This window comes from Pleurodeles waltl, chromosome 5 (genome assembly GCF_031143425.1).
Source record: "Pleurodeles waltl isolate 20211129_DDA chromosome 5, aPleWal1.hap1.20221129, whole genome shotgun sequence".
Classification (NCBI taxonomy): Eukaryota; Metazoa; Chordata; class Amphibia; order Caudata; family Salamandridae; genus Pleurodeles; species Pleurodeles waltl.
The window spans coordinates 1,479,193,243-1,479,218,610 of NC_090444.1; positions in this window are offsets into that span (position 1 = coordinate 1,479,193,243).

The following is a 25,368-nucleotide window of genomic DNA, read 5'->3' on the forward strand; positions in this document are numbered from 1 at the left end:
ATTAGGTTCATGGATGTGTGTGCCAGGAAGTTCCTTGTCATATGTCTCCTTATGCTGGAACGTCCTGTTATCCATTGGTCAGTTTCAGGTGGCTGGCATGTTTCTCTGCGGCTTTGCTTCAATATTAATTGTGGTTGTGTGAAATCTAACTCACAAAGAACCAGGACAATCAGTAGTTAATGGGCCCCAACTGTGTCAATAGGAACCCTCAAGCTAGAGGCAAAGTCACTCCTATTAACACTTGATTCTTAGGGTAGAGAAGCAGATCAGTGCAAGGCTGACCCAGATAGGTGTTGTGGACTCGAAGCTCAAAATTCAGCAACACACAAAATAACACTCAAAAACCGTTGTGTGGTCACAGATTTGTCTTTTAAAAAGGCAATGTACTTTAATACACTCAACTAAATACTACACTCAAAATGTCAAATATAATACAAGTTTTCAGGTAGAATTACAAAGTCAAACCCACTCTAGAGGGGTGTTACAGCATAACTAGTGGTATGTCACAGAAGTCACGGCAAGGAAATCTTGAATTTTTCACTATATTTAAGCATAGTCTAAAATATTGCAAGTCCAAAAAGATAACACATTTAACATGAACCTTTCAAAATGTTTTTTTTTTTCAAAGCACCAAGATATATGGGGTACACTGCAGCGCCTGTAGAAGGACTAAGACACTGCTTTTTCTTTCTTCTTTCGATGTGGTCATACATGATGATGGTTGCATGTAATATGGCTAACCCTGCTGCTCCGGAGGGCCCTGGCAGTTCTGTTTCACTGCCTGTCTACTTTTCCAGTGTGCTAAGCCTTCATTGGCATGTGTGAAAGGGGCTCCTCTGGACAGAGCGAAGACTCAGTTCTGGCAGTATCCCATCTCTGAGATCGAAGTAGAATCTTAGATCATGACAGGCTTTCTGAGGGGCCCAAAACAAAATTTTCCCCTGTGAGGAAATTTCAATTGCTGTTGAGTTCTTTAGGTGTCTTGTAGGCCCACGGACCTTAGGATACATGCACCCGGAATTTCTCTGTGTTAAATGAGAGGCTACCAAGTTGAGCTATTTGGATCAATTCAAACTGGTTTTCAGCTTTGTCTCTTTATGAGGTGCACCAATCACTCAAAACACTCCCCTGAGTCCTTCTGAGTCCTAAAATTGTACAAGAATCCCCTGCAGCCTTCCAACAGCCTGTGAAACTACAGTTTCATTATTGTTAGGAGCAGCTCTGAAGCTCTGTAGGAGCCAGGTCTTTCCTACCTGTCCAGCCCTGGTGGTTTCATGACCAGTGGTCTTCCTGGCAGCAGCCCCAATATCCTCCACATAAAACTACTCTCCTTGCCTGCACTTCCCAGCCACCCAGGTCTTTTGCCACTTGCAAGATGACTGTGAAACACAGTGTCCATTCTAACCCAAAATAGAACCTGTCAAACAGTGGCCCACGTAATCCGCTCCTTCAGGAACCCCATTAAGTCTGGTGCTGAAAGGTGGCCAGGTAGCTGGTAGGACCAGAGAGTCCACTTCAGTCTAGAAAAATCCCAGGAGTCTCTAGAATCCTGATAGGGCATCCATCAGGTGATTTCTTCTGTTCTTACTGGCTCCTTCTCCACTTTATGAGACTATGCAGGGACTTTTACTGAGAGACTAGGTTTCTTGTGAATGGTGGAGCAGCAATTCACCCTAGTGGATCATCCTTTCCCTCCTTAGTGTCAGTAGCAGGAACGAGGGAATTACCTGTCCTAGCCCTGTGCTACACTCTGAGAGGGATTGAGTAATGTGGCTCACTCCAAACTGGTCAACCCCCTGTGACTCACTCTCCATCTACCTTGGCCTTATTTATCCCCCCAAGCACTTCAAAGAGACACACAGCTGAAAAGCAGTGGTCTGGGCATTCCTTTTGTTGAGGCTTGGGAGTATACTACCACTGGCTACTCGTTGTGTTGTTACCTTGGAAGTGTCATCTTCCAGGTGGTGCAGCAATGTAATTACCTCACACAGAAATGCAGTTCAAAGTATGAAACTCATTATAAGACAGAAAGATGTCAAATGATAAAGTAAGTTGAGAAATCCAAATATATCAAAACTGACTTCATTACTTGCTTTGAATTACCATCTCTGCCCTGCCATACACCTGGCCCCTCTAGGGGGTGACAGAACCAACACTACACATAACCACTTTTAGGCCTTCATACACGTAGCCCCTAGACAGCGTGACACTCCCAGGTGTAGAGCAAAAGCTCCAGCCTTGGGAGTGCTTAGTAAAATTAAGGAAATTCAGGGGAGGAGATGATTTTGAAGTTCCCCAGCTTATGGTGAGGATTCAAGAAATTCACATAGGGTTTGATGAGTTATTGGGCGGCCTTGTACCGAGCTTTGCTTTCTTGGGATTGGCCCAGTCCCACCGAGCACACAAGAAATTAATCCTTAGTTGGAGGGTACCATTGTGAAGCTGCCCTCTCGGGCTCCCCACGCCAGCAGCACTCCAGCATGCTGCCACAGGAGCCGGCAGCACTCTGCTGGCCAGTCCACTCCTGCAGGCATGGATGTGGATGGTCTCCCACTCCCCCCAGTTACAGGCATGGGAAGCGGGGAACCCCAGCCATGTGGGGGAACATGGCGGCACCCCAACCTCTTCTGCTTTTACCGCGGCCCAAAGATAGGGTGCTGGATCTTTACTGCATTCTTGTGGGGAAGCACGACGGCACACCCTGCAGGCTGTAGCTTAGGGGAGAAATGACAGCACTAATTGATGTAGAAAAGTGCACACGTCAATTAGTACTTGGGGGCCCAGAGTTGTGGTCCTGGGCCACCTTTCATGGAAACATAATGTGGGTGGTGTCCCCAGGTACACAGGAGCATCAGAGAGGGAGCCTCATGCATGCCCTCTCCAAGCTCCATTTTACGGTGCTATCTTTTTTGTTCTTGTCTGGGCCCTGGGGTAAACTACCAGACTGGCAGAGGAGCGTCATGCGCTGTGGAGCAGACAAGTAGGTCAAAGGTCACAAAATTGTTGAACGCAATATCTTGAGCCCCTTTGCTCCGTTGTAGGTAATCCTGGGCTCATTCTACTCCTGGTTGTGAGTTCTAGCCACCAGGGACAGCTGCATCAACCCTCCTCTCCTCCAAAGTGATGCAGTCCTCAAGGAGCTGGTCTTCCTGGCTCCCTGCACCAGCCGTCCTCTTAATCTTTGTTTGTGGGCACAGAAACGTCCAGGGCTTTCCCCAACTGGTCCTCAGTGAGTGTAAGAGGGCTACCCTCACTGGCCCCTTGGCTTATCCAGTGGTGCAGGGGTCAACTGGGTCTGAGCGGGAGTCAAGGGGCTCCTCCTTTCAGTTTCTCCATGACTGTCCCAGGATCCAGCATTGATGTGTAGAGAAGAGAGAGTCTCTCCCTTATACAATAGTTGTTAAAGGGTAGAAGAAGGTTCCAGAGGTCAGGTACCCCTGGCTAATCCTAGGGTGCCATGTCACCTGTCCAACACTGTCCCAACCCTCCTGCATTGCATTCTGCAACATTCCAAAATTAGGTAATCTAGGAGCAACTGGACACATCAACTCCTGGGGTCTTAGCTCCATCCCTCGCTGACATCAATGCTGGCTTCAATTATCAGGCCACTCACCTTTATTCGGTGGGTTTGGGCATGCCCATCGCTGGTACAATGTGACAGCTGAGTGATTGATGAAAATTATTCAGCCTCACCCTTTTCTTTCTCAGGAGCTGGGAGAAGTACTGCTAATTGATCTTATTGTGTGGGATGGCCTTTGTTCCCGCCACTGGAGAGAAATGCAATTAACTGGGCACAGCAAGGTGACAAAGGCCTGGGATCTTATCCTGAGCTGAGCCCGGGAAATATGATAACTCTGAATGACCCATAAGGAGTATGGGTATCATTCTGGAGATTACATAATTGATTTTGTTGCTTAGGTTACACTCTATTTCAAGAAGTCAGTGATTGCTGTAGGCCGAAGGGGAGTGAAACCTCACTCCAAGGGAGTTCCCCTTGCAAGTGTATAATGGGATGCCACTACAGAAAAAAACCTGTAAATTACATGGACTTTCCATATTAGTATACACTACAATTATAAGGCCTATCCCAGGTGAATAACCAATCCTGCAGGGTCCCCATTGCACCAGGCTACCTGCGCGCTGTTACAGGGATATGCATGACAGTAGTCTCCTACGTGCATCACGCACATGTGTGAACATGTGTGTGTGCACATGGGTTCATGTGTAACCAGCCCAGTGCCTCTTACCCTTGCTGCACTGCTGCAGCCTTGTCTTAAAAAGCAGACGCTGGCCGTAAACACATGCAGTCCATTTGCCCTGTGATTACCATGGGCGAGAAACCAGTAGTGATATTCACCCACAGTAAAAAGTCCAAAACCAGGTCATCAGAGAAATGTGTTCAGTAATTTTCTAGGGATTTTTCAAAATGCAAAGCAGTATTAAATTACCTGCAGCCATTCCCAGCATACAGCCAACTCCACGCTGCGGGTCTCTGAATGGGTGTGTGAGTGGCTGTATAGGTGTGTGTGGTTGTGTATGTCGGTGTGTGAGTGTATGAGTAGGCGCTTCGCTGCAAGTGTGAGTTGTTGTGTGGGTCTGTGAGTGGGTGTGTGAGTGATTTTCTGGGTATTTGAGTGGTTTCTGGGTATGTGAGTGGGTTTGTGTTTATATGGGTGTGTGAGTGGTTGTGTGGGTATCTAAGTGGGTGAGTAAGAATTTCAGTGGTTGTGTGAGTGAGTGTATAAGTGGTTCTGTGGGTCTGTGAGTGGGCATGTGTGTGGTTTTGTGGGCCTGTGGGTGGGTGCGTGGTTGTGTGGGTATATAGGTGGGTATGTGAGTATGTGAGTGGGTGTGTGAGTAGTTTTGGGTGTATGTGTTAGTGGGTGTGTAAGTAGGTGCATGAGTGGCTGTGTGGGTCTGTGAGTGGGTGCAAGAGTGGTTTTGTGTGTATGTGAGTGGCTATATGGGTGTGTGAGTGGTTGTGTGGGCATGTATGTGGGTGTAAGAGTGTGTGAATGGGTCTGTGATTGGGTGTGTGAACTGGAGTGTGAGTGAGTCTGTGAGTGGGGCATACTTTTTTTTAATTGTGCTCTTGATCCACAGATCCATCTAGCTTTCATACAGGGGCCACGCTGAGTGCTGCGGAGGATACGCAGATCCTCACACACCCAAAACAAAACATTTTTGGGTTATTTCTTACCCATGAGAGGTCCCTCAGGGAGCCTTCCATCAATCCTATGGGGTCAAGAAACCTCTATACTGACCCTTTACATCATATGTAATCTTTATTGCCACTCCCACTGTAGTTAGTGAAGCTAGAGAAACCGGCAGCCACTATTTTCCTCTCAGGATGCAGCCAGCCAATCATGGCATTGCGTTGGTATGTGGATTCCATGTCTCTCGATGCACATAAGTCCCTTTTTCTTTAATAACTCCAAAACTACTGAACTGATTTACACCAAATTCTAAAAAGAGATCTTTCTGGACCAAAATGTAGCCTCCTGCGAAATGTGGTGTAATTCCATACAGCAGTTCGGGCTGTAGGTTTGTCTAAAAAACCTATGGAAAATTGCATGGGAAAAACACATTTCGGGAGTCGCTAGTGAATAGTTATAGTTAGGCTCTAGCTTCCATTGAAATTCTTTTTTTTTTTGCTAAAAACGTTGGCGCCGTTTGACGAATCTTCACTAAATTTTCAAAACCAGTTTATCACTCACTTCAGCTACTGTCTGAAAAGGTTCAAGGTGATTCATCAAGCTGGAGTGAGAAAAAGGGGTGTCCTAAAATGCATTTTCTACATGCAATTAACCCTAGGGATTTTAGACACAACCATAGCCCGAACCACTAGGCGGATGTACACCAAATTTGGCAGAAAGCTAAATCTTGGTCCAGAAATATAACTTTCTGGACCATTAAAGTTAATCTGTTGTAAATCTGTTCAGTAGTTTTAAAGTTATTAAAAAGAAAAAAATTATTTATATCTAGCGACACGGTTGTGCCACAGATCCTGGTGGATTTGCAGATTCATGTGCCAAAAGAAATGTAGTGATAGTCTGGCCACACCCTGAGAGGAAGGTTGTGGCCTCCATTTTGTTCACTGGGACTCGATTCCCAGTGGAGAAATTAACACTTAAAAGTGATGCAAGGGGTCATGAAGAGGTACCCTGGCCCCAGAGGATTGATGGAGTAGTCTGTTAGGGACTGATCAAGGGCAATACATTGTACAAAAAATTAGTTTTTTTGAGTGTGCAAGGATCTGCAGATCTACCTAGATCCTCATAGATCTATGCAATTTCAGGTGGATTTGGATGGATCCACAGATCCAGACCCCAAATAAAAACACATACACCAACTCACAGACCTACACACATGCACTCACATACCCACTTATACACCCACATAACCTCTCACACACCCACTTACACACACATACAGCTACTCACACAATCACTCACTGACCCAAAAAGCAACTCACACACCCAATCACAGACCAACACAACACTCACACACCCAGTCACACATTCACACAACCACCTACACACCCACACAGCCACTCAAGCATGCACTCTAACACCCGTACACCACTCACATACCTATTCGCAGACCCCACACAGCCACTCACACACCAACTCACAAACCCACACATCTACTCACACACCCATCCACACACTAAAACAGCTACTCACACACCCACTCACACACCCAGAAAACCACTCTTATACTCACATACAGACCCACACAGCACTCACACAACCACTCACACATAACCACTTACACACCCACACAATCACTCATATACCCACTGTTAGACTTTTGCTTATGCAGGGTCATCCCCAGTCTTTTTTGCCTCCTGCCTCCTATTTTTTTCTGACATGTTGCTGTTGGCTTTTCAACTCTGAGCACTTTACCACTGCTAACCAGTGCTAAAGTGCATATGCTCTCCTGTTTAAATTGTATGTAAGTGGTTTATCCATGATTGGCATATTTGATTTACTAGTAAGTCCCTAGTAAGGTGCACTAGAGGTGCCAGGGCCTGTAAATCAAATGCTACTAGTGGGCCTGCAGCACTGGTTGTGCCACCCACATAGGTAGCTCTGTAATCATGTCTCAGACCTGCCCCTGCAGTGTCTGTATGTGTATTTTTACACTGTAAATTCGACTTGGCAAGTGTACCCACTTGCCAGGCCTAAACCTTCCCTTTTCTTACATGTAAGGCACCCCTAAGGTAGGCCCTAGGTAGCCCCAAGGGCAGGGTGCAGTGTATGGATAAGGTAGGACATATAGTAATGTGGCTTATATGTCCTGACAGTGAAATACTGCCAATTTCGTTTTCACTGTTGCAAGGTCTGTCTCTCTCATAGGATAATATGGGGGCTACCTTTAAATATGATTAAAGTGTAGATTCCCCTAGAGAGTAGATGGACATGTGGAGTTTGGGATCCCTGAACTCACAATTTAAAAATACATCTTTTAGTAAAGTTGATTTTAAGATTGTGAGTTTGGAAATGCCACTTTTAGAAAGTGAGCATTTTCTTGCTTAAACCATTCTGTGACTCTGCCTTGTTTGAGGATTCCCTGTCTGGGTCAGTTTGACAGTTGGGTTGTTTTTCACCTCACACCAGACAGTGACACAAAGGGAGCTGGGGTGTGATCTGCATTTCCTGATTAGCCATCTCTGCTAGGAGGGAGGGGTGGAGTGGTCACTCTCATCTGAAAGGACTGTGCCTGCCTCTGACAATGCTGTCTCCAGCCCCCTGGTGGGTGTCTGAGGCCTTGCCTGGGCAAGGCAGGATTTCACAAGACGGTGTGAGTCCCCTTTGAAGGAAGGTGACTTCAAAGACTAAAATGGGTATAAGAAGGGCACCCAAACTTACAAACTTTAGAAACACTTCTGGAATCAAGAGGAACCTCTGCCTGGAGAAGAGCTGATCGCTGAGGAACAAGTGCTGCCCTGCCTGTGACTGTGCTTTGTGGAGCTTTCCTGCAGTGCTGCTTCTGCCTGAGTAAGAGGGCAAAGACTGGACTTTGTGTGCCTTCCATCTTGAAGAAGAAATCTCCAAGGGCTTGATGTAGAGCTTGCCTCCTGTTGTTGAAGTCTCAGGGATAGCAAAGACTTCTTCCTGCCAGCACCTGGAGTCTCTGGAGAGACCCCTACTCTGCTCTGTGGTGCCCTTCCAGTTCCTGGGACCCTGAAAGGAGAGGCTGGCAGCCTAAGGACAAAAATACACGCACCGAGCGCCGTGCGGAGAAAAGATCGACGCGAATCCGATCGCGGCTGAGAAAACGACGCGACGCCGACTCCGCAGCTGAGAAACGACGCCGCAGGAAACGCGACCGGAGAATCGACGCCCGGAGCAGGAGAAACGACGCGCAGCATCGCTGACGAAGGCTGAGAGATCGCAACCAGCGCCGCGGGACTTTCGGACCGTCGCGTGGCTGGCTTTTTCGACGCGCCTCGCCGTGCCGAGCTGTTTTCGACGCATATACCCGTGCAGGGTTATTTTCGACGCACACCGCCCGTGCGGGGTTATTTTTGCCGCAAACCAGGTACATTTTCACGCTAGCAGCGCTAGTGTGGTGTTACAACTACCTAAAGACTCTTTTTATTTTAAACCTTTAAAAAATCATAACTTGACTTGTGTATGTTGGATTTTTGTCGTTTTGGTCTTGTTTTGTCTAGATAAATATTTCCTATTTTTCTAAACTGGTGTTGTGTCATTTTGTAGTGTTTTCATTAAGTTACTGTGTGTGTTGGTACAAATACTTTACGCCCAGCACTCTGAGGTTAAGCCTACTGCTCTGCCAAGCTACCAAGGGGGTAAGCAGGGGTTAGCTGAGGGTGATTCTCTTTTATCCTAACTAGAGTGAGGGTCCTTGCTTGAACAGGGGGTAACCTGACTGTCAACCAAAGACCCCATTTCTAACATTGGTGACCAGCGGTCGGGATTGGACTTGTATTTGTACTTGACATACAGTAATTGAGTGTACACTACTGTTTTGAGTTCAGACCACTACGTGACCACATACTACTTGTCTTGTGATTCTGCTTTTTGTTCTCTGATGTCCTCCTGGAAGTATTGCTAATATTTTTGGACTTTGTTTTTTGGTTGTGAAGCCTTTGCAGAATGGAAGTCAATTTCTGGCACCTATTTATGTATAAAAAGTGGCAGCTTAAAGCATTCTGCATGGAAAGGGGACTGGCTGTGAACAAGAAATCCAGAAGGGAGGATCTTGAGTCAGCCCTGTTTCAGTATGAATTGAAACGTTGTCAGGCAACACCACCAAATGAGTCTGAGGAGGATAACTACTCTGAGGAGGAGGACTACTCCAAAGAGGAGGGCAGTGGCCCTGAGGAGGGAACAGAAAGAGATGATTGGCTCCTAGCTCGAATCCGGAGTCTGGAAGAGCTAGATGCAGAGCTTAAGAGGGCTGAGGAGAAGAGAGCCTTAGTCCTGGAAGAAAGGAGGAGGGACTTAGAGATTAAAAAAATGATTTATGCTTACGAGCTTAAATTGAAAGAGCTGGAAGTCATGAGGGGTGAGTCCAGCTGGAATGGTGGCAGCAACAATTGTATATCCAGTGATGCTGCAGAAGTGCACATGCCCAGAGAGGTGGTGCCCTACTTGAAGGAGGGAGTTAACACACGCCAGGAGGTTCAGGGGTATGAGGTAGCTCCAGTGATGCACAGGGTCCCTGAGGTGGATTGGGGAACTGGCATGGGGAGTCATATTCCTACTGGTGGGAGGGACACTCTACTGACTCTAGGTGAGAGTGACAGGGAGAGGGGTTCCCCCCAGGTAGAAGTCCTGGTTATGGAGTGTGAAAACATCCCAGAAGAGTGTGGGTTGAGTGTCAGGGACAGTCAGGTACTGTCTCACCAGTCTCAGGAGGGTGATGTGGGGTGCTTTTTCAAAGCAGAGTCACTGGATGGTTGGGTGAAGGGTACTTTGGTTACTTCATGTGAGGGGCTGAGTGATGTAATTGCTGGAGAGCATAGGTCTAGTCCTTATTTTCCAGAGCTATGCCAACACCAGGTGGAGTGTGAGTTCTCTGACCCCAGGGAGCTTACAATGGAGGCAGACTTCTGGGTGAGTACCAGAGAGTCTGAAGAGGCATTTGGGGGTGCTCCTGAGAGGAGTGGTCTAGGTAGTTCCCAACCAGGTGAGGTAGGGAAGGATTGTAGCGTCCCAGGTAGGTCCCAGTGTAGTGGGATGGGTGAGGGACCCCATGTCCAGTCTCAGAGGAGAGGGAATGGGGATGGGTTGAGGCCCAAGGTGCCCGAGATCCGGTCCCAGGTCCTGGAGGGTTCCCTGCGGGAACACCAGGAGGGGAGCCTAGCCTGTACCATAGGGCCATCTGTTGAGGGAGACCCCACAGTGTCAGGAGAACTTGGGGGGGCGGCTGTAGCCAGCGTCCCACCAGTTCTGGTGTCTGGCAGTACCACTCCTAGTGAGGGGGTGCAGAAGTCCAGACAGAGGGTTGAGAGGGGGTTGCGGACCCCAGTGGAGAACCTGGAGGGTCAGGGGTCAGCTCTGAGAGCAGAGCCCCCCATGAATGACCTTGGTGAGACCATTTCTGGGTTGGGGGGAATCCAGACTCTGTCAGATGGGCAGAGGTCAGGAGACCTGCGCCAGCCAGACTCTTGTGTGGCCCTTCGGGACAGTGTGTCCCTTGAGGGGGGTAAGTGTGCCCCCCTGGAAGTCCTGGTGTGCCAGGCAATGGTTCAACCGCAGGGTGGTGACTCTGGGTTGAATGATCAGGTTCAGGGGGTAAACTCTGACCTGATAGGGGGTAGGTGTGCTCCCAAGGAAGTCCTGGTGTGCCAGGCAGTGGTTCAACCGCAGGGTGGTGACCCTGGGTTGGATGACCAGGTTCAGAGGGTAAACTCTGACCTGGTAGGGGGTAGGTATGCCCCCCAGGAAGTCCTGGGTTGCCAGGCAGTGATCCAGTCTGTGGGTACAGACCCTGGATTGGGAGGCCAGGTTAAGGGTGTCCCCCCTGACCTGGAGGAAGGGGCTACTGCTAACAGTGCCCCTACCATGTTGTCTTCTGGGGGGGCCACTCCTAGTTGGGTGGTTCAGGACCCCAGAAGAGAGGGCAGGGGGAGGGAAGCCTCACCCCTGGCCCTAGTCCAACCTGAAGGTACAGACCCCAGGTTGGAGGATCAGTTGCAGGTTAACATCCCTGCACTGATGGAAGAATTGTGCAGGACTGCTTCTACAAGCACCCTGACAGTTTTTGACTCTGGGGGTGCCGCTTCTGCGGGGAGGGTACAGAGCCCCAGAGGGGAGGACCAGGGTCAGGTTAACATCCCTGACCTGGCGGAAGAGAGAGTGGTCAAAGGGTGCCAGGCACCTGGGGCTACCACCCCCCACTCTCCACAGTCACAGTGGTTAGAGAGGCCTGAGGTCGGGCTCTCATCCCTGACAGTTGTCTGGGGCCACTGTGGCTTGCTGTCCTGGTGGACAGAGTTGCCCCTGGGGGGGGGAGGACGAGAGTCACACCCCGGGGGTGGAGTGGGCAACACCACTGTGTTGGCCCTGGTGGTACTATCTGCCCATTGCAATACATCTGTGAGCAAAGTAAAGTTAGGTGTTGCACAGATGGTGTCTGTAGATGTGGAGAAGGGTTCCCCATGGGTTAGCTTAGTGGGCCCTGAGAGTATGGACAGAGGGATCCAACTGGAGTCAGGAAGGCGTAGAACTGGAACATGCCCCTGCTGTTGTGGGCCTGGGTCCCTGTTCTATCGCCCCAATCAGGGAAGTACATCAAGGTATTGATTGTTCTCCCCTGGCTTTAGGCTGGTAGGGGGTCGTGTTAGACTTTTGCTTATGCAGGGTCATCCCCAGTCTTTTTTGCCTCCTGCCTCCTATTTTTTTCTGACATGTTGCTGTTGGCTTTTCAACTCTGAGCACTTTACCACTGCTAACCAGTGCTAAAGTGCATATGCTCTCCTGTTTAAATTGTATGTAAGTGGTTTATCCATGATTGGCATATTTGATTTACTAGTAAGTCCCTAGTAAGGTGCACTAGAGGTGCCAGGGCCTGTAAATCAAATGCTACTAGTGGGCCTGCAGCACTGGTTGTGCCACCCACATAGGTAGCTCTGTAATCATGTCTCAGACCTGCCCCTGCAGTGTCTGTATGTGTATTTTTACACTGTAAATTCGACTTGGCAAGTGTACCCACTTGCCAGGCCTAAACCTTCCCTTTTCTTACATGTAAGGCACCCCTAAGGTAGGCCCTAGGTAGCCCCAAGGGCAGGGTGCAGTGTATGGATAAGGTAGGACATATAGTAATGTGGCTTATATGTCCTGACAGTGAAATACTGCCAATTTCGTTTTCACTGTTGCAAGGTCTGTCTCTCTCATAGGATAATATGGGGGCTACCTTTAAATATGATTAAAGTGTAGATTCCCCTAGAGAGTAGATGGACATGTGGAGTTTGGGATCCCTGAACTCACAATTTAAAAATACATCTTTTAGTAAAGTTGATTTTAAGATTGTGAGTTTGGAAATGCCACTTTTAGAAAGTGAGCATTTTCTTGCTTAAACCATTCTGTGACTCTGCCTTGTTTGTGGATTCCCTGTCTGGGTCAGTTTGACAGTTGGGTTGTTTTTCACCTCACACCAGACAGTGACACAAAGGGAGCTGGGGTGTGATCTGCATTTCCTGATTAGCCATCTCTGCTAGGAGGGAGGGGTGGAGTGGTCACTCTCATCTGAAAGGACTGTGCCTGCCTCTGACAATGCTGTCTCCAGCCCCCTGGTGGGTGTCTGAGGCCTTGCCTGGGCAAGGCAGGATTTCACAAGACGGTGTGAGTCCCCTTTGAAGGAAGGTGACTTCAAAGACTAAAATGGGTATAAGAAGGGCACCCAAACTTACAAACTTTAGAAACACTTCTGGAATCAAGAGGAACCTCTGCCTGGAGAAGAGCTGATCGCTGAGGAACAAGTGCTGCCCTGCCTGTGACTGTGCTTTGTGGAGCTTTCCTGCAGTGCTGCTTCTGCCTGAGTAAGAGGGCAAAGACTGGACTTTGTGTGCCTTCCATCTTGAAGAAGAAATCTCCAAGGGCTTGATGTAGAGCTTGCCTCCTGTTGTTGAAGTCTCAGGGATAGCAAAGACTTCTTCCTGCCAGCACCTGGAGTCTCTGGAGAGACCCCTACTCTGCTCTGTGGTGCCCTTCCAGTTCCTGGGACCCTGAAAGGAGAGGCTGGCAGCCTAAGGACAAAAATACACGCACCGAGCGCCGTGCGGAGAAAAGATCGACGCGAATCCGATCGCGGCTGAGAAAACGACGCGACGCCGACTCCGCAGCTGAGAAACGACGCCGCAGGAAACGCGACCGGAGAATCGACGCCCGGAGCAGGAGAAACGACGCGCAGCATCGCTGACGAAGGCTGAGAGATCGCAACCAGCGCCGCGGGACTTTCGGACCGTCGCATGGCTGGCTTTTTCGACGCGCCTCGCCGTGCCGAGCTGTTTTCGACGCATATACCCGTGCAGGGTTATTTACGACGCACACCGCCCGTGCGGGGTTATTTTTGCCGCAAACCAGGTACATTTTCACGCTAGCAGCGCTAGTGTGGTGTTACAACTACCTAAAGACTCTTTTTATTTTAAACCTTTAAAAAATCATAACTTGACTTGTGTATGTTGGATTATTGTCGTTTTGGTCTTGTTTTGTCTAGATAAATATTTCCTATTTTTCTAAACTGGTGTTGTGTCATTTTGTAGTGTTTTCATTAAGTTACTGTGTGTGTTGGTACAAATACTTTACGCCCAGCACTCTGAGGTTAAGCCTACTGCTCTGCCAAGCTACCAAGGGGGTAAGCAGGGGTTAGCTGAGGGTGATTCTCTTTTATCCTAACTAGAGTGAGGGTCCTTGCTTGAACAGGGGGTAACCTGACTGTCAACCAAAGACCCCATTTCTAACACCCACATTGTTAGACTTTTCAGACTTTTCAGCCTTAGAGTGGTTTCCCCTAACTTTTTGCCTCTGTTTACCCACTTGCCAGGCCTAAACCTTCCCTTTTCTTAAGTGTAAGACACCCCTAAGGTAGGCCCTAGGGGGCCCCATGGGAAGGGTGCAGTGTACGTTTAAGGTGGGACATATACTGCCAAATTCAGTTTTTACTGTTGCAATGTCTATCTCTCTCAAAGGTTAACATCGGGGCTACTTTTAAAAATGATTAAAGTGTATATTCACTTTAGGAGCAGATATACATCTTTAGTTTGGGGTCTCTGAACTCACAATTTTGAAATACATATTTTATTAAAGTTGGTTTTAAGATTGTGTGTTTGAAAATGCCACTTTCAGAAAGTGGGTATTTTCTTGCTTAAACGTTTCTGTGAATCTGCCTGTTTGTGGAGTCCCTGTCTGGGTCAGTTTGACAGTTGGGCTGTTTACACCTCTCTCTAGACAGAGACAGAAAGTGAGCTGGGGTGTAGTCTGCAGTTCCTGATGAGCCATCTGTGCTAGGAGGGAGGGGAGGAGTGGTCACTTACACCTGAAAGGGCTGTGCACAATGCAGTCTCCAACCCTCTGGTGTGTGTCTGGGGCCTGGCCTGGGCAAGGCAGTATTTCACAAACAAGGGAGACTTTTCTTTGAAGTAAACCTACTTCAAAGGGAAAAATGGGTATAAGAAGAGAACCCAAAACCAAAGACTTTAGATCACTTCTGGACATCAAGAGGACCATCTGCCTAGAGAAGAGCTGAAGAGCTGAGGAGAAGGGCTGCCCTGCCTGGGACTGTGCTTTGTGGAGCTATCCTGCAGTTGCTGCTTCTGCCTGTGCAAGAGGACAAAGACTTGACTTTGTGTGCCTTCCTGCTTGTGAAGAAATCTCCAAGGGCTTGTCATGAACTTGCCTCCTGTTGTTGAAGTCTCAGGGCCATCAAATACTTCTCCTGCCAGCACCTGGACTCTCTGCTGAGACTCCTCCCCGGCCAAGTGGTGCCCTATCCAGTTCCTGGGGCCTTGGAAGGTGAAGTTGGCAGACCAAGACTGAAAATCCACGCACAGAACGCCATGCAGGAAAAAATTAAACGCACCTTCCGAGACGCGGGTGAAAAATGATGCACCGATGGCTTTGCGGCAGAGATCGATGCTCCACCTGCATCGGAGCCGGAAAATCAATGCACGGAGCTGGAAGAATGACACTCACACCCGCTGACAGAGGCTGTTAACGTTGCAACCCACATTGCGTGGATTTGCTGAGACCGTTCGACAGAATTTTCGACGTAAACCTTGCTGGGCGTGGACAAATGATGCAATGCCTGCCCGGACCAGAGTGTTGCCCGGATCAACGCATCGCTCCCATGCGGGAGGAAAAAACTACGCACAGCGACTTGACCAGAGAACAAGAAAAGATGTACGAACTTGCTTGCGGGTGAGAAATCGATGCACTGCTTATCTTTTTTGACGCACACTCGCCCGTGCATGCTATTTTGACGCTCCCCAGGTACTTTTTGATGCTAACAGTGTTATACCTGTTTTCTCAAGGATTTAAGATTCTTTTTGCATTTTAATTAACTACTTGACTTCTGTATGTTGGATTTTTGTCATTTTGTTCTTATTTTGTTTAGATAAATATTTTCTATTTTTCTAAACCTGTGTTGGGTCATTTTGTAGTGTTTTCATTGAGTTACTGTGTGTGTTGGTACAAATAATTTACACCGAGCACTCTGAAGGTAAGCCTGCCTGCTCGAGCCAAGCTACCAAGGTGGTGAGCGGGAGTTAGCTGACGGTGATTGTCCTTTACCCTGACTAGAGTGAGGGTCCTTGCTTAGACAGGGGGTAACCTGACTGCCAACCAGTGATCCCATTTCTAACACACACACACATACAGCCACCCACACACCCACTTACACATCCAGACAACCATGCACACACCTACTCACACATCCATACATCCACTCATGTATCCACTTATAGACCCACAAAATCACTCACACAGTCACTCACACACACCCAGACAGCCACTCACACACCCACTCACAGACCCACACAGTGAGTTACACATGCACTCACACATTTACACACCCACTTACACTCCCAAACACTCACTCACCCACCCGCTCACACACACAGGTTAAAGGGATGGTATAGTTAGTAAATAGCAAATTCACTGAAAAAACAATATTTGCAGGAATGCTATAGTACACACAGAAAACCATAGAAATTCAGCAGTTCTAGTTCTATTTATCCAAGTAACTATAATTCATGCCTTAAAGTAACTATAGTTTGTGCTCTTGACATGCATTGCTAATTACCCCACATATTACATCAATCAAGACATCTTCTATGACATCATTGATAATAATCATTGATAATAGCACTACAACATTTGCAATGAAATTATTGATCTGAAAACTGTGACTGGTGGGACTCGAGGTGCAGGTACCTTAGGGCATAAGTTATAGTTACTTGAGATAACTATAACTGCTAAATTACAATGGTTTTATGTGTGTACAATCTGAGCCTAACTTAAACATCTCTTCAACCTTGGTTTATTTCAGTGAATTTCAAAGGTTTTTAATACTATTTCCTAAATATAATGTCCATGTGACATCTATGTTTTTTCAGTGAATTTCTAAGTTATCATAAATTATTTTTCCTAAGTATAACGTCACTGTAACCTTGTTTTTTTCTAAGGTTTATTTTTTAATTCTATTTCAGTGTCCCTGCAACCTCTGTTCATTCCAGTTCTAAGTTTTCTTTAATTCTTTTTCCCAACTATAAAGTCCATGTAACCTATGATTATTTTTAGTATAAAATGTGCTTCGATTTCACCTATGCATTCACTTCAGTGATATACATTTTTACAACTTTAGAAACACATTTTATCAACACGCTTATTCTCATTGAACATTTTCAAAGTAACAATTAACAAACCAACATAAGATAACTTACGTAAACATTTTATAAATACAATATAGCAAGTCTGTTTCTTTTTGTATTGATTTTATGGATCCATGGATCCGCTGTGATGCCACCACATATCTGCTGCAATTCCTGGAACACACCCAAACATCAACTTCTATTTGAATACTCTAGGGGTAAAGATCGTTTTCAATTTTTTAATTTTTGAAAAATATATGTTAAATAGCTATAATACTAATCCAATTATCATTCAAGATAATATTCTCAGGCATAGAATTCATTTATATATCCTGATAGAGGCACAATGAGGAAAAATATCTATATTTCTCCTCATTGTTTCCTCTTTCTAGGTCCGCTACATTCTGCTGCACACTTAGAAACAGGAAAATGCCTCTAAGAAATAATTTTGTGAAGTAGGTCATTCCCTCCTGCACAAAAACAATCTTGCCTGCACCATAATGTAAGTGTGCCTGCATTGGCGCTAGGCAGCCAATAGTGCACCAGCGCAAGGAGAGAGCAGGAATGTCCCATATCATGGTAAATATTGTGCATTCCTGCCTCTCCCAGATGATACAGCACAACAAGATTTCCTGTTGCGCTGCACTCTGTAAATGTTTGATAAATCTGGCCCATGGTGTCTAGTGAGCTTTCTATTTCCCCTGGAGACAGCTTGCAGGCAAACCCTCCATCTGTCCCTTAGGGAAATCAAACTGTTTGCCCCTTCTAGAGTGTTGGCATAGCCTAATGCCATGGGGGGCTGACCCATCTCTTTTGTTTTCTGTCATGCTTAAATCCCTGCTGTCTAGTTGGCTTTCATCTCTTGGAGCCAAATTTGGGCGAACCCCCCAATCTGCCTATTTGGGATTAGAAAGACTGGATTGCTCTGTTTGATGAGAAAAAGCAATGGCTCTTGCTTAAGGGGCTATCTCGCCCCTTTAAAAAAAGATCTCCTTGTTGTCTACTGGGGGGATCCCTGCTTGAGGTTTACTCTCAGAAGTTGATTCAAAAGCATGAATTCTGTAGGGATAGACAGAGCTGGAAAGGGGGCATTGTCCCCTTTTCAGCCCTGACTCTTTCACACAGATTGGTGCTTGACAGAAAGAGTTATTTCCCCAGCACTGCTCAAAAGGGAAAGTAGACTGCACCTTCAGCATGGTCTACCTTCACTTTGTTTTGTAAGATCTGCAGCTTATGATTACAGCAAAACAATTAAAGTCAAGCTCCAGACACGAGAGAAGCCTCCCTTACATCTTGATTTTTCAAAAGAAAATGCTCCTTGAGTTTTCACAAGAGGCATTTCCTTTTATTTTCTTGTGTGGCTATTAACATGTTCCTGAAAGCCACACTGTAAACGAAGCATGACCATTGGAAAAGTGACCATAGCTGCACTAAAGCAGTTAGGTTAGAAGCATATTTACATTTCATTTTTGTGTCAGTGCCAGCTCATTTTGAACATTGGCAGCCTCATGGGCAATATCATTCAGCACGAGATGGTGCATTCTACATATCTACAAAAGAACCACCATGCAACACAAAAACATCAAGAAATAACTGAATACCAACAAAACTCAGCCCAAAATGGACAGAATTCAGCACAGCACCATACAAGCAACATCAAAAGCCACATTATAAAAAAATAACATTGACATGATGTAAAACAACATGATTATATTGTTGCCCTATTGTGTTGATGTGATGTTGGTGTTGTATTTTTTGGGATATCGGTGTGCTATGTTGGCTTGCTGTGTTGTGACGGTATGTAGTATTAGTGTGCTTTGCCAGAGTGTTCTGATGTGTAGTGGTATTGTATTATTGTTTTGTTTAGTTGGTCTATTGTGTTGGTGCACTGTGTGGTGTTTGTATGTTGTTCTAAAGTGGAGGTTTATTGTGTTGCCTCACTGATGTGTTGTGTTAGTATGGTATTCAATTGTTTTGTTGTATGCTGCAGTGCTTTATTGTGCTACAGTTTTTGTGTAATGATGTGGTATTTTGTTGCTCTGTTGCTCAAATGTTTTTGCAGTTGGCATATATTGTGCTTTGTTGAAGTGGTGTTTAAATGGGGTTGTGCTATAAACTGTTGCATTTAAAACCAATGATGTAATAGCATTGTATAAAAATGTTTTTAGCTCAGGAGTATAGCAGTGTAACAAAAAAGTTTTTGTCATAGACAAACACCATTTTAAGATCAGTTAGGATGTTCAGGCACTTGTTGCAGAGATGTATTAATAATTAGAAAGTCCCATGATACTTTAATACTAAGATAGCTCAGGTGGTTAAAACATTTACTGATGACATCCAGGTGTAATATATTCTTCACAGACATCAATCAATCAATCAGGGAATTTGTAAACCGCACTACTCACTCATGAGGGTCTAAAGGTGCTGAGGGGGGGCTGCTACTGCTCGATCAGCCAAGTCTTGAGATGTCTCCTGAAGGTAAGGAGGTCATTGGTCTTACGCAGGTAGGTGGGAAGAGTGTTCCACATCTTGCCTGTGAGGTGCAAGAATGATCTGTAGCCGGTGGTTATTCTGCGGATGCATGGGACAGTGGTGAGGGGAAGGTCGGTGGAGCAAAGCTGTCTGGTCGGTGTGTAGAAGGAGAGCCATTTGTTGAATTATTCTGGTCTGGTGTTGTGCAGTGCCTTGTGAGCATGGGTGAGGAGTTTGAAGGTGATTCTCTTGTTGACGGGGAGCCAATGAAGGTCACTCAGGTGGGCTATGATGTGGCAGTGGAGGGGGATGTCCAGGATGAGGCATGCTGAGGCATTTGGGATGCGTTACAGTCTTTTCTGGAGTTTGGCCATGGTTCCCGCGTGGAGAGCATTGCCGTAGTCCATCAACCAACAACACCAGAATGCAGAAGACACAGCAGGGTCATAAATAGTGTCTTCAAGATGGAAGCAGATCAGGAGAAGAACAATTAGGCATGGGTTCACAGGAAATCACAGGATGTTGCATTTATCAAGAAAATTGATAGGGGAAGTTTTAATCAAATATCAGTTTCAACATCACTCCTGGTGGCACAGTAATGTTTCATTCCTTGTCAAGGAGCCATAGCTGTGGGGTATTGTCTAATTAATGCCTGTAAGGAGGGGATACATTTTTGGCCGAGCACTGACTACTAACCTTGGTGACCGTCCCGAGTCAATACTGTTTACTTTCAGCTTCAGTAGCACTGATCTATCTAGAATCTATCCATAGAATGAGACAATAGCATCTTTAGTGTTTTCCATAGACATACCTTAAAGAGAATATTGCAGTTTGGCAAATCTTGTAAAATAGAATGAAAACAGTAACAAAAGTGAATCAAATGGCAGGTGACTACGGTCACAAAAGGCAAATAGTTCTGTAATAGCGAGGGTAATGTTGTGCTGGGTCAGAAAAAGATATTTGAGATGTCGTCTCCCTACAACTTATCATGGCATGCTTTATCATAAGCGACCTCTCATACTGGAGATGATCAGTGGCACGCCAGTAGACTCAACCAAAAAAAAAAGCTTGGAAGTTCTTATATATTATTTTTTAGGACAATGTACTGGATCCAGTTATAGTCCTAAAGAATAAAAGTTCCGAGGTTTACTTGCTGAAGTGCCTTTTGTGTGAGGATTTGGGAAACAGGAGGACGTAGGTGAGGTCTTACCTCTTGACTCCCAGACATGAGACGAATATCCTTCTGTAATGCTGACAGCAGTGGAGAAGATACTTAGAACAGCTTTTTTGATTTGCCATTAGGCTTCACTGCTGCAAAACGAAAAAAAAAACAGGGAAACACTAAACATAACTAGCAGTGACTAGGCACCATCATGACAGGGGCATGGCCAACTGCTGACAAAAATGTTCACTTGAAATGGGAGCTCTACTCCCCCACCTGTACAATTCATCTCAATGTGAGAGAATCACTAATGAGGGTGCTACGAACTACCTGAATTAAAGTCAGACACCCCTATGGTGGCAATAGGAAGACTTTAAAAAGGACGTTCAGCAGAAGGGGTGAGTTGAAACTGACCTCTGTGCTGAGGTGGCAGAGGGTGCTTGGGCACATCAACTGTGCCTCGAGTCCTCTTTGGTGTCTCTGCTCTGCTGACTTCTCTTGTGGGACAGCACCATAGGACAGTCCACCCAGGGTGTTGTAGGAACCAGAAGGAAGATGGGGAATTACAAGGGGATGAAGCACTCCAATGTGCAACAGGCATGTTGTGGGCCTGACTACAGGGCCAGGCACAAAGGCCTAGAAGAAGGCCAAATTGGACTGTGTGTGTTGCTTTGGCCCTTACACCTATCTTCAGCAATCGAGTGCTCCTGACCTCGCCCTTTTAAATGGTAGATGTTACCTGCATCTAGGGAAGTTACTAATTGAAGCTCCGGCCCTCTATCTCATGTGGCATGCTGGTGGTGCCCGTGGTGTTGCTGCTTTTTGGTGTCCCCTCAGAGTTTAATTGCCATCTTCATAATGCAAAAAGCTCTTCTCCCACTGCCCTTTTACACAACTTAGCAACTCACAACCAAATCGATATTGGATTCTGAGGGCTGCTGTGAAGGAAAGTGGGAGACACAGTTTGGCAATTACTGGTAGAGTTGCAGTGGTCAGGCTGGTAAAGAATAAGAAGGTATAGAAATTGGTTTGTTGGTTGACTGTGGTGTGATCCCTAGTCAAGCAACAGCCACAGTCCCTTGCTGGATGAACCAGAAAAAGTCACTAAATTAACCTGTGCTTAACCCTGGATAGCTTGCCACAAAAGACAGTTAGGCTTCATTTAAAGGCAATGTATATTTATGCAGCACACAAACAGTAATAAAGTAAAAATACAACACAAGAAAAATCCCTAACAAATTTAGAAAAATGGAATACATTCTAATAAATAAGGTGAACCAGAGTTATACATTTTAAAAGTTTTGATTAAAAATAGAACCTAAAATTCAATGCGCCAACCTCACACATCAAGTAGCGCTAGACTGGATCAAAGTAGAAAAATACCGCGATGGAGAGCGAGTTTGATACAAGAAGTGGATTCGTCCGAGTCAGCGCTTACCTTCAGACTTCGAAGAAACTTTTAGAAAAATGTTCTGAGAAGGTAAAGTTCTGTGTGGCAAGGCAGCAGGCAGTGTCTGAGTAAGGAGCGTCATCATCAGGAAGCCTTGTGTCAGAGCCCTGGTGAAGATTGCTAAGTTTGGACTTACAGCCCGATTTATATATTGGCAGTATGTCTGCTCATTTGCAATGGCAACAGAGTATACATATACCAATATTAAAGTCTGTCCATCCAATTTAATCGTGTACAAATCTTCAGTTTGGCCATGGCATAGATAACACTGTCTCTGCTGTGGCCAAACGTCTCCAATGGCCCTGATGAGTAAAGCCTGCTGGAGAAATGGCTACATGTCCACTCGCCCAATTTAGACGGGCAGACATGTAATTATCTTCTACTGTTACTTACCACCATGTAAAACTAGGGTTGGGTGGAATTTTTAATTCCTCTGGCAGAATTGGAGAATTTTTATAACTCAGCGTTACTCATGTAAAGCAAAATTACTCATGTATTCTGTTGTTCTGTTGGTGGATTTAAATCAGCACTCTTTGGCTTTAAACAGGACTAGAGAAGGGAACAGTCCCTCTGTGTTTAAAAACACTGCAGAATAAACTTCAATCTGCAGTGATTTTTAAGCATAGAGGGACTGCTCTCTCTTCCAGCACTCCCACTGAAGTTCAGTGTATACTCCACAGTGCCCTTACATGAATATGTAAGGACACTGAGGGGTATCCAATCTGGTGCATATGATTGTAAGGACACCGAGGGGTATGTACTGCACTATATTGCACTTCATACCTCTTGGTGCCCTTACATAAGTATGTAAGGGCACTGATACCCCTCAGAGCCTTTACATACTTATTTGAGTGCCTTGATGCCCTTACATACTTATGTTAGGACACCAATGGGTATGCAATGGACTTATGTGTAATGTATACCCCTCGGTGCCCTTTCATAATTATGCACAGGGGATGTAAGGGCACCTTGCGGTGCCCACTCTGCACCTTGGTAGATTTCCATAGAATTACATTGAATTTTAATATAATTCAACATATTTCCTTGGAATGAAATACCACCAATGCAGCTGACCCCTAGGTAAAACCTGTCTGTAAGCATTAGTGTAATTATTTTATAAAGACAACTCCTTTGGCAACAGGAGCATTATATTATTTTATTTTTTTAAAGAAAATCCTATTTTGGGAATTTATTTTTGTTAAAGAAAATAAATACTGTGTGCTATAGGGCTTGATCATTCCAAAGCAGCCCTGTAGCAAAAAGTAAAATGCATTGGTAGGAACGATATGCAGTGATGGTGGAGCCTGTCAATGCCTTTATAAATGACTTCCTGCTTGGCTGTCATTTATCAGTTTTGATGGTGTTTTGTCAGTCATGGGGATGGAGTAATTTACTCGGTCCTCATGGCGGAATGGCGGGCCATCTGCTGTTATATAAATTGGGCCTTTAGATCAAAAATCTTTAGTGGGACAAAGCAGGCAACAAAGACAGTTCCAGTGGCTCAGATAACCCTTTAGTCAAGGACTGCAGAACACGACTTGCTGCTGCAGAGAAGAACAAAGTAGTAGATGCCAGGAAGTAAATCCAACCAGCTATACACCTCAGGCAGTAACGCGAGCTGGCAGGTCCTGGTCTCTCTCCTCTTGGTTCTCGGAGCAAAGTTTGGCATAAAGTCCTCAATTTCAGGTTATGGCCATCTGGCCACATTTGGCACCACAACTAAGGGTCCAAGACTGGTGGGACACCACTTGAGGGGTTCCAGACTCATTCAGGTTATCAAGTTGTGGGTTTAAGATGGTAGGTGCCGTTTGTGTCCCTCTGGCTCTGAACAGGAGGTCAGTAAACTCACCCTTGAAGTCACTCTGCTAGTCCTGGGTTCAGATGAAGAAGCAGGGCTCAAACAGCAGTGCTGGTCTCTTAGGGTTCAAGGCAGGCCCCAGATATTGGAGCATTACTTCAGTCACAGCAAAGTGGTCTAGTAGAGTGAACAGCAAGTCACAGCAACGTTCAGTCCTCTGGGAGTCCTTCCAAATGTGTGAACCGAAATGTAGGAATAAGGATCCTAGTTCTACACCTGGTGCCCCATCCTTTGGAATGTGGGAAAGGTTTCATGGAAGTTTCTTTGAAATGCATGGAGTTTCCTGACTCCCCTGCCCTGGCTCCAAGGTGACTGCAGTGACAATATAGAGGTGATAAGTCCTTCTGTGAAGGCAGAGCCCAAACTATACAGTTGGAAATGGGGCTGATCTCAGCTCTGCCCCCTCGTTATGCCAGCAGATGACCCATACATGCACATCTAATCCTCCCATTGTGTAATTCTGTGGAAGGAATGTAACTGTCAGTTACACCCATTGATGTGACCCAAGACAGGCTGCAAACACAAAAGTGCTTAGGGTAGGAAAATGGCAATTTTCTAAAAGTGGCATTTTAAAAATTGTGGTTAAAAATCTGACTTTACTATTAAAGAGTATTGTGCATTCCAATCTCATAGATATAAACATGAACTGGCTACCTGGTCCCAATCAAAAGCTAGTGCTTATTAAATGGTAAAGGCAACCCAATGTGTCCTATGGGACGGGTAGGCTTCACGGTAGTGAAAAACTAGTTCAGGAGTTTTGTTACTACCAGCACATGTAAACCTTAAGAGCACATGTCCAACATTTCAATTAAACTGCTGGGTGCCCTACCTACCAACAGACTACCTAAGCCCTACCTTACCTTAAAGTAGGCATATCCTATAAAAGGGGAGCTTAAGACTTGGAAAGAGGGTTATATTGCCAAGTCACATTGACAGTTTAAAGCTGCATTCAGGCAGCAAGGGCAGGCGTGGAGCATGTTTTAAGGTACTTCCTACGTGGATTGGTACAATAAGTGCTGCAGACCTAGTATTAGCTTTTACAGGTGCTGGGTATATGGTATACTACTCTACAAGGAACTTAAAAGTGAATGAAGTACGCCAATTGGGTTCAAGCCAATCAAACCATGTTTGAGGGAATGAGCACAAGCACTTTAGCACTGGTCAGCAGTGGTAAAGTATACAGAGTCAAAAGACCAACAGAAATGAATTTCAGCATAAAAAGGTAGGTCAGTAGGGCAAAAAGGTTTGAGAAAAGACCACCCTAAGGCTGACAGGTCTAAAAATACTTATGTTTCAAACCTAAGCTTAAATATTTAATAATAGAGATAACACATATATTAGCATGGTATTATTTTAATAAATGAACACCATTAGACAAATCAAATTAAGGTATCAATTATTTGAAAAATACAGATCACCTTGTCATAGTGTTCGATAAAATGGATTATGGGTAATGTATGCAACAGTAGTTAAAAAAACCTTTCCATACCAAATAGACAGAAACATTTCTAGGTCTTGTGTCTAAATAAAAAATCATCATAGCTGATGTAGAAAATGAACACTTCTGCAAAGACAAAAATGTG